The following is a 10,362-nucleotide window of genomic DNA, read 5'->3' on the forward strand; positions in this document are numbered from 1 at the left end:
TCATACATATGTATATCACATACATAAGCATATAACACACATTTGCACAAAAGAGTAAATAACTTAATCTTCAGTTTTTAATTATGTTAAGTGTATGTGTGTGATAGTGGATTGAAACTTACATTTTCTCCTGCTAAGGAAAAATTTAATTAAACTTCATCTAGTGGCAGGTTATATCATTTCATATATGTAGCTTTTCTTTTCCTTTTAAAAAAATTTTGAGAAGTCCCAAATTTCACTGGTTTACATAATTTACTCATCTAGGCAAGGTGATTTTTTTCTCCCCCTTGATAATGTTCTTTTTGGCATCTTTCATTACTATGGTATCACTTCAGTCTTTGACTGGGGAAAATAGTACATAGATCAATGATACTCTCTTACTTCTACACATTTGATCTTAAGCTTTATCAAAATAACTATATGCTACAGCATGGTGAGACCTATAATAAACAGGCAGTTCTAGTTGGAGGCATGAAGTCATTCATGCTATGTCATCTGGGTCTTTATTTCTAAATCACAGTTCATCAATGAAGGAACTCATGACAGGAATACAAACAGGAAAGGAAGTTGGAGGCAGGAGCTTTTGCAATGTTCATAGAGGATTGCTCTTTATTGGAATATATATATTCTCCCTGGGATACCACCTCAGGAATTAAAAAGCTCACAATGGGTTGGGCCCTCCCACATTAGTCACTAAGAAAATGCCAAACAAGATTGCATAGAGCCCAAACTTAAAGAGGCATTTTCTTAGTTGAATCTTGCTCTTCTTTGAGGATTTTGCTTAGTGTCATTTTGCCAAAACACTATGCAGTACACAGGGAATCTCAGAACTATGAACTTTCTTAAACGTTTATTCCTGAGCCCTGAGGTGAGAACGTTTGCTTCACCATGCAGTGTTTCATAGTTTTAAAATAGGCCTTGGGTCCTCATACACTAGGAATCCCAGATATCCATTATGGGGCAGAAAGCTAACCAGCACAGACATTAATCTCTGAGGAAGACCCGTTTTGCTCTTGAACAGAATTTAAAAATTGGATATTATGATAGAATTTGGATTTGCGTCGAGTTAAGGAATATAGTACTGTATATCTCTATATGTAGATCTTGTATCATTCATTTTACCAGAACTTTAAATAATCCCTAAAACAACTACTGTCAGTTAATGGCTTTTTTTATATTTTATTACATAATCTTTAGACAGGGCACATATTATCTCAGAATATATTTTACGGTGAACGAAGTATCATTATTTCATTATTATTCTAATAAACCAACTGAAATATGTCACTTAGAATTGGCCAAGTTTCTTAAATTATGTTCAATATTGCCTCAAGCATCTTAACTAATTCAGGTCTAAAACAATGCTTTATAAAGGAGCTATACACTGGGTACTTTTCTTATTATCTGTGAAAAAGTGTTTGAAAAAATATAACTTAAGAAAAAAATTAGTTGGTCCCGCGCCCGCCCCTCCCTGGGTCAGGCTATGCCCTGAGTCGCGCTCCCTTGGGATGGCCTGCATGCCCCGGCGCTGCGTCTTGGAGTTCTCTGTGGAGTGGTGGCAGGGAGAAAGGTATTTGCTTTTGGTCCATGGACGAATCGAACACAATATTCAATATTATCATCACACAGACGCTGTATGACCTACAGTCTGGGAACTCCGGGGAGAAAGTCAGTAAGGTGAGTCTTGTATACCTGATGGGGAGCGAGAGGGTGTCGAAGACTGGAGCTGTATTGGAGCGGCTGAAAGAAGGCAGCAACATTAACGAATGGCTTACAACCTCGGGATTGGTTATATCACCACTGGCTGACCAGGCTGTTGGCAAAGGCAAAAACAAATTCGTACCTTATCGAGATTCGGCCCACACTTGGCTTCTTAAGGACAATTTAGGAGAGAACAGCCAGACCTCTAGGATAGCGACCATCAGCCCAGCCCCAGACAACTACGAGGAGACACTGTCCACGCTAAGATATGCAGACGGAGGCAAGAGTATTGTGAATTACGCTGTCCTGAATGAGGATCCTAATGCCAAGGTCATCCATGAGCTGCGAGAGGAAATGGAGAAACTGAGAGAGTAGCTCTCGCAGGTTGAGGCCATGAAGGCCCCCGAGCCGAAGGAGAAGCTCAAAGAGTCTGAGAAATTGAGGAGCTCACAGTGACATGGGAAGAGGAGCTGTGGCAAATGGAAGAGATCGCACAGGAGAGGCAGCGGCAGCTGGAGAGCCTGAGGATCACCCTGGAGACCTCTGGCATCAAAGTGGGAGATGACAAGTGCTACCTCATCAACCTGAATGCAGATCCTGCCCTCAGTGAGCTTCTGGTTTACTATTTAAAGGATCGCACCCGGGTGGGTGCTTGATACCTCTCAGGACATCCAGTTCTTTGGAATAGGGATTCAGCCTGAGAACTGTGAGATCGACATCGCAAGGGATGGAGACATCACTCTCACGCCCAAAGAAAACGCAAGGTCCTATGTGAATGGCACCAGGGTCTGCAAAACTACCCAGCTGTGGCACTGTGACAGGGTCTTATGGGGGAAACAACCACTTTTTCAGAATGAACTTGCCTAAGAGGAAACAGCGGGACTGGCTGAAAGACTTTGAGAAAGAAACCAGCACTGCAGAGCGGAACCTAGACGCTGTGAGCGAGGCTTCCTCAGATCCAGACTATAACTACAAGTTCGCACAGATGGAAGTCATTAGGAAAACACTGAACAGCAATGATCCAGTTCAAAATGTGGTTCAGGTTGTGGAAAAGCAGTACCTGGAAGAGAAGAGGACGGCCCTGGAGGAGCAGCCGCTCCTGTATGAGCGAGAGCTAGAGCAGCTTCGTCAGCAGCTCTCTCCGGAGAGGCAGCGGCCCAGCAGCGCCTCTGACCACTTGGCCTACAGCAGCCAGACAGCCCAGCAGAAAGTGACCCAGTGGGATGAGGAGAGGGATGAACTCTTTAGGCAGAGCTTGACCAAGCTTCAAGAGCTGGTGAAAGCCATCACTTTGGTGAGGGAAGCCAACTTCCTAGCTGAGGAGATGAGCAAACTCACTGACTACCAAGTGACTCTTCAGATCCTTGCAGCCAACCTCAGTGCCAACAGGAAGAGAGGAGCAATTGTCAATGAGCCCTCCATCCAGACCAGGAGGAAAGGAAAGAGCACCCAGGTCTGGACCCTCGAGAAGCTGGAAAATAAGTTAATTGATATGAGAAACCTTTACCAAGAATGGAAAAAAAAATGTCCCCAAGGCTAAGAGGCTCTATGGGAAATGAGGTGACCCTTTTTATGAAGCTCAGGAGAATCACAACCTCATAGGTGTGGCTAACGTGTTTTTGGAATGTCTTTTCTGTGATGTGAAGCTTCAATATGCAGTACCCATTATCAGGGGGAGGTTGCCGTTCGTCTCCACGTTGAGGTGATGCTTGCTAAAGGAACTGTTCCAGAGCTCGTGTCAAAGGATGACTCTTCCGAGAACTACAGTGAGAGTGGGAGTCTTGAAGTGGTGGAGAGCAGCGGGGAAGTCATCCACCGGGTCAAAAAGCTGACGTGCCGGGTGATAATTAAGAAGGCAACTGGAGGGGTTGGGGATTTAGCTCAGTGGTAGAGCGCTTGCCTAGCAAGCGCAAGGCCCTGGGTTCGGTCCCCAGCTCCGGGGGAAAAAAAAAGGCAACTGGACTACCCATAAGCCTGTCAGATTTTGTCTTCTCTCAGTACACATTCTGGGACCAGTGTGAGTCTACAGTGGCTGCTCCCGCGGTGGTCCCGGACATGTCATCCCCTTAGTCTAAGGATGTCCATTACACAGTGACCTTCTCTCACTGTAAGGACTACGTGGTAACTGTCACAGAAGAGTTCCTACAGTTCATTTCTGATGGCACACTAGCAAATGAAGTGTGGGGCTACAGGTGTGCTGGGAACGGAAGTCCCATCTGGGAGGTCGATTCCCTCCACGCGAAGAAAAGGACATTACACGACAGGTGGAATGAAGTGACCCGGAGAATAGAGATGTGGATCTCCATATTGGTACTGAACGAGCAGTGGAGGTTCACCAGGCGAAGGATGTCAACACTGGCGGTGTCTTCCAACTCAGAAAGGTTCACTCCCATAGAGTACAGGTCACAGTAAGACCTGTGTAGCATTCGGGGACACTGCCACTCATGGTTGAAGCCATCCTATCAGTATCCATTTGCTGTGTGACTGCCAGATCCATCAAGCTGCAAAGAGGGCTGGACAGTTACCAGGAGGAAGACTTGAATTGTGTAAGAGAGATATGGTCAGATGCACTCATTAAACGATGGGAATACTTAGACGAACAGATGTAAAAAGTCAGCAATAAAAAAGGAGAAAACAGAAAACGACATGGAGTGAGAAGCCAGGCTGGTGGAGCAGTGGGTGGCGCTAATGGAGGAGAGGAAGGCTGTGCTGGTACCTGACCCCGGCAGCGGGATCCCGGGGGTACCTGCTGACTGAGTCCCACATCCTGGGATGGAAACACACCTGCCCGTTCTCTTCCTGGATCTGAACGCGGATAACCTCAGTGCCAATGAGCAGCTGTTGGGCCCCCACAAGTCGGGTGTGAAATCCATCCTGCCCAAGGAACATGACAGCCTGTTTTTCTACCTGCCCATCAAAAAGCACAGTGATGACAAGGTTTCAGCCACAGCCTCCTGGGACTCCTAGGTGCACGACTCTCTTCACCTGAACTGGGTCACATCACAGAACGAAAGGATCTACCTGATTGTGAAGACCACCATTCAGCTCAGCCACCTGGCCGCTATGGAGTTAGTGTTGTGGAAGCAGATTGAATACAATATTTATAACAAGCAGAGTTTCACCCACAGTTTGAAGAGGCGAATATCACTTATCAATATATGTTACTCTTGTGGCGTGACCTATGAGATAGTATCCAATATACCAAGGCCACCAAGGAGATTGAGGACCAGGAAACACTGGCCCTCCTGGCAGCTTGGAGTAAGAACGAGGGCACTTTGGATGGGGGGACGTACATTGAGAAATACACTCGGGGTGTGCTGCAGGTCGAGAACATCATGAGTCTGGAGCGGCTCCGGCTCCAGCACCTGTCCAAGCAGGTAGGGTGCACAGGGAAGTGCCACAACAAGCAAGGCAACAATGTACCAAGAGTTGGGGAAGAGTCTTGATTGGCGGATTCTTTATCAGTCTGTTTCAGAATTGCTAGATTCTCTTGTGGTTTGGGTTTGCCATTTTGCTCAACTCTAGAAAATGCTAAAGAGAAAGACTGAGCTATCAAGTTCACAGGTTTACATGTCACCTTGTTTGAGGAGGATTAAATATGGACCACTCTGTTGTCATTCTTTTTCCTTTTTTGCTTTCAAAGTATCATGTGAGGAGAGATATTGTAGGATCATGCATGGAAAAATTTTACAAATATATTTTATGTACTTACTCTGTAGATGCCTGTACAATGGACCTCTGTGTACAGCTACCTGTGTATTGTAGAAAGAGAGAAAGCATGTGCAGCCTGCTGTATTTTTTTTAAGTCCTTAGCATTTGTGAGGAAGACCTTGGAGACTATTGAAAAGCTGCTGTTTGTGTGTGTGATGAGCTGACAGTAGTATTTTACTATCATCTGTTGAAAACAAAAAAACTGTAATTTATATTCCCTTTTGACTTTGTATTTAATTGGTACTGATTTGTGTGTGTTTTAGAATATAACCTGTCTAATTCAGAGTTAAAAAAAAGAAGAAAGAAAAAAAATTAGTTTCACTTCACAGTTTAAGGTGAGGAAATCTCCATAATTGTGGAATAGTTCATCACAGTGAGGAAGTATATCACATTGTGGAATTCCATCACAGTGTGAAGATTGATTACACTGGGGAATTGCATCAAGTGGAATAGTCCATCACCAGGGGGAAGGATATAACAGTTGAGAAGTCTACCACAGAGGAAAAGTCCATTACATTGTAGAAGTCTAACAGAGTGTGGAAGTGCATCATAATGTAGAAGTTCTACAGACTGGAGAAGATCATCACAGTAGGAAAGTCCATCACGGCTGGGAATTTTATAAGAATAGAGAAGTTCATCACAGTGAGGAAATCCAACAGAGTGGAGAAATATATTACAGTTTGGAAGTACACCACTGTGGCGAAGTCCATTGCAATGAAAATGTATCACAGTGGCAAAGTCCATCATAATGGGTAAGCCCACCACAGCTGGCAAGCATTTAAGAGTGGAGAAGTCCATCAGAGTGGGGAAAAAGATCATTGTATGGAAGTCCATACAATGAGTCAAAAGTGGAGAAGTCAATCATAGTGGGTAAACCCTAATGTTTAAGAAGTCCTTGGAAAGTTAATCACAGCAAGGAAGATAATCATCTTGGAGAAGTGCAGGACACTAGGCAAGTGCATTAAAGTGGGAAAGTCCACCTTAGGAAAAGCCCATCATTGTGGAGAAGTTCATTATAAGTTGAAAGCACACCACCATGAGGAAGTGGATCACAACAGGGAGATCCATCCATCAGAGTGGGGAATCACATCACAGTGGAAAAGTAAATCACAGTGTAAAGTGTATCACAGTCCTAAAGACCATCATGCTAGGGATATACATCAGAGAGGAAAAGTCAGTCAGAGTGAAGTCTATCATCATGATGAAGTCGATCACAATGGGGAAATGCACAGCAGTGGGCAATTTCATTACAGTGGGTAATTGCTTCAGAGGGGGAATATACATCATAGTAGAGAATACAAAACACTGTGGATGTCCATCAGATTTGAGAACGACATCACAATGCAGAAGTCCATCGTTGTGGGAAATTCCAACACACTAGAAAAGACCATCAGAGTAGAAATGTCCATCACTGTGGAGAAGTGAATAATAGTAGGGAAGTCCATCACAGTAAGAAAGTCCAACAGATGGGGGGAACGCATCACTTTTGTGAAGTCCATCACAGTTGGAACATCATTTACAGTGGGGAAGTACTTTACTCTGGGGAAGTCCACTACAGTGGGGAAGATCATCACTGTGGGTAAGTTCATCTAAAAAGGGAAGTCCTCTACAATGGAGAAGTGCATTGTTGTGGGGAAGTCCAACACAATAGGGAAGGGCATCAGAGTGAAGTAATCCATGATAGAGTTTAATTTAATCACAGTGGGGAAGACTGTCACAATCAGAAGTCCATTAGAGTGCAGAAGTCCAGCACCATGAAGAAGTTCACCAGTCAGGAAAACCATTATATTCCCTCACAGTGGGGAAATCTATTATCTTGGGGAAGTTCATCACAGTAGATAATTTCACCAAAATGGGGAATTACCTTATGCTGGGAAAGAACATCAGAGTAGAGAAGCCCATGACATTATTCTGCAGAATTTCAGAATAGTGAGGAATTCCATCACAGAGGGAAAGTGAATCACATTGTTGAAGTGTTTCAAAGTGGGGAACTCTGTCACAGTGGGGAAGTAAATCACAGTGAGGAACTGCATCACAGTGCGGAACTGCATCATTTGGAGAAACCAATCACAGTGATAAAGTTCATCATGATGGGAAAATCCAACACTGAGGGGAAGTTCATCACATTGGAGAAGTCCATCACAAAGGAGAATTCCATTACAGTGAGGAAGTCCATCAGAGTGTGGAGATAGTACACTGAGTAATTTCATCATAGTCAAGCAGGTTATGAGTAAGGGGAACTACATCATACTTGAGAAGTCTGCCATAGTAGGAAAGTAAAAGTCTAGCTCAGTGGGGAAGTTCAATATAGTGGGGATGCTCAACAGGGTGGAGAAGACCATCACAGCAAGAAATTCCATCACTGTTTGGAAGTTTATATGATTAGATAAGTTCATTACAGTGAGGAAATGCATCATATGGGGGAAGAACATCACATTGGGGAAGTCCATCACTGTAGGGAAGTCCATCAGATTGGGAAATGTATCACAGTGGGGAAATGGATAAATTTGATGAATACCATTGCTATTGAGAAGTACTTTACAGTGGAGAAGTCAATCACAGTGGGGAAATGTAACACAATATAGAAGTCCATGAGAGTGGAAAAGTCCATTAGAATAGGGAAGTCTATCATGATGGGGAAATACATCATAGTGGGGAAGTTCATCAGAGAGCAGAAGTACATCACAGTAGAGAAGTTATTCCCAGTGGATAAGTACAACACAGTATGGAAGCCCATCACAGTGTAGAAGAACATCACAGTGTGAAGTGAATCAGAATGTTCAAGTCAATAACAAAGGGAATTGTATCACTTTGGTGAAGACCATGACAGTTTGGAAGTCCTTTAGAGTGAAGAAGTGCCAACTGCAAGGAATTCCAATACACTTAGAAAGTTCGTCCCAATGTGAAGTGCATCATTGTATGGAAGTCATCATAATGAATAGGTCTATCACAGTGGGGAAGTCCAACACAGTAAGGAAGCTCATCATATTGGGAATGTCTAGCAGAGTTGAGAAGTCCATCATAATAATGCATTCATCACAGTGAGGAAGTCCTCCAAATTTGGGAAGTCTAACACTTTGCTGAAGTCCTTCACTGTAGGGAAGTCTTTCATCATGGGGAAGTCCATCACAGTGGGAAAGTACACCAAAGTGAGGAATTTCATCACACTAGAGAAGCTCATCAGAGTAAAGAAGTACATGGCAGAGGGGAAGACCACCACAGTGAGGAAGTTCACTACAGTGGGGAAGTGCATCATAATGGGGAATTATATCCAAGTCAGTAAGTACACAGTCTGCAAGTGCATCATAGTGGGAAAGAGTATCACTGTGGAGGAGTCCATTACAGTGAAGAATTTCATCACAGTGGGGAAGTTCACAGGGAAGAAGCAAACTACCAAATTGAGGGAACTCTACCAAATTGAGGAGGTGTATCAGAGTGTGGAGGTCTATTACAGTGGGAAAGTACATCATAGTAGGTGCAGTGGCTATTCCTGGTTGTCAACTTGAATGTATCTGGGAAGAACTACAATCCAGAATTGGAAGGCTCACCTGTGATCCTGATCTTGAGGATGCGAGATACAAGTTTCTGACCAGGATTTTTTTTTTAATTTTATTTTTCTTGGATATTTATTTATTTACATTTCAAATGTTATACTTTTCCCCCCTTTTACCAACACCTCCCTCTGTTTCTATGAGGATGCTCCCACTCCAACACACCCACTCCTCCTAAATGCCCTGGCATTCCCCTACACTGAGGAAAAGAACCTTCACAGGAACAAGGCTTTCTCCTCCTATTGATGCCAGACAATGCCATCTTCTGCTACATGTGTGGTTGTGGTAAAGCATCCCTCCCTTTGTACTCATTGGTTGGTGGTTACATCCCTGGGAGCTCTGGTGGGGTCTGGTTGGTTGATACTATTGTCCTTCCTATGGTGTTCTAAATCCCTTTAGTTCCTTCATTCTTTTCTCTAACTCCTCCATTGTGGTCCCCTTGTTTAGTCCAATATTTAGCTGAAGACTCCCCATCTCTATCAGTAGGACTCTGGCAGAGCCTCTCAGGGGACACCCATATCTGGTGCCTGTCAGCAACCTTTTCTTGGCATCAACAATAGTGACTGGGTTTCTTGGAATGGAGATCTTGAGGCATCGTGACTATGAATCCCAGAAGACAAAGGCAAGGAGATCTCCAATTCAAGGTCATCTGGGACAAACAAAGTAAAATATCCTGGCATGCTGGTACACACCTTTATTCTGGGACATACCTTCTGTTGGCGACCAACATAAAGCATTGGAAGAATGAAGATTTTCTCATCTTCACCTGACTTCCTGGTAGGACTGAGCCACTGCTAGAACCTTGGACTTCCATTCACAGTTGGTACTGACAATTGTTGGGGAGTTGGACTACAGACTGTAAGTCACCAACAAATCCCCTTACTATATAGAGACTACCCATATGTTCTGTGACTCCATAGAACCCTAATACAGTGGCGAAATAGCTCACAGTTGGGAAGCCCAAGAAAGAAGGAAAGTCCATCACAGTAGGAAAGTCCTTTGAAGTGGAGAAGTTCATCACAGTGGGAAAGTTTATCAGACTCTAATGTGTATCACAATGCTGAAGTCCATCACACTGGAAATGTGCATCACAGTGGAGATTTCAATCAAAGTGGGGAAACCTATCAAAATCAGGAAGTCTATCTGGGATGGAAGTGCACAACTGAAGAGAATTCCATTAATGTGGGAACTGCATCCCAGGGGAGATGTGCATCAAAATAGAGAATCCCAAACACAGTGGATGGTCATCATAGCAGAGAACTCCATAACAATGCAGAAGTCCATCATTCTGGGGAAGTGCAAACCAGTGAGGAATTCATGAGAGTGGGATAGTCCATCATAGTATGAAAGTCCATCAGTGTGGGGAAGTGCATAATAGTGGGTGAGTTTGTCACACTGA

General features: G+C 43.8%; 1 pseudogene; it reads left to right on the plus strand.

Annotated features, from left to right (window-relative positions):
- Positions 1 to 1,587: 1,587 nt before the first annotated feature.
- On the plus strand, positions 1,588 to 7,604 carry LOC116910981 (annotated as a pseudogene).
- Positions 7,605 to 10,362: the final 2,758 nt, after the last annotated feature.

This window comes from Rattus rattus, chromosome 10 (genome assembly GCF_011064425.1).
Source record: "Rattus rattus isolate New Zealand chromosome 10, Rrattus_CSIRO_v1, whole genome shotgun sequence".
NCBI classification, from domain to species: domain Eukaryota; kingdom Metazoa; phylum Chordata; class Mammalia; order Rodentia; family Muridae; genus Rattus; species Rattus rattus.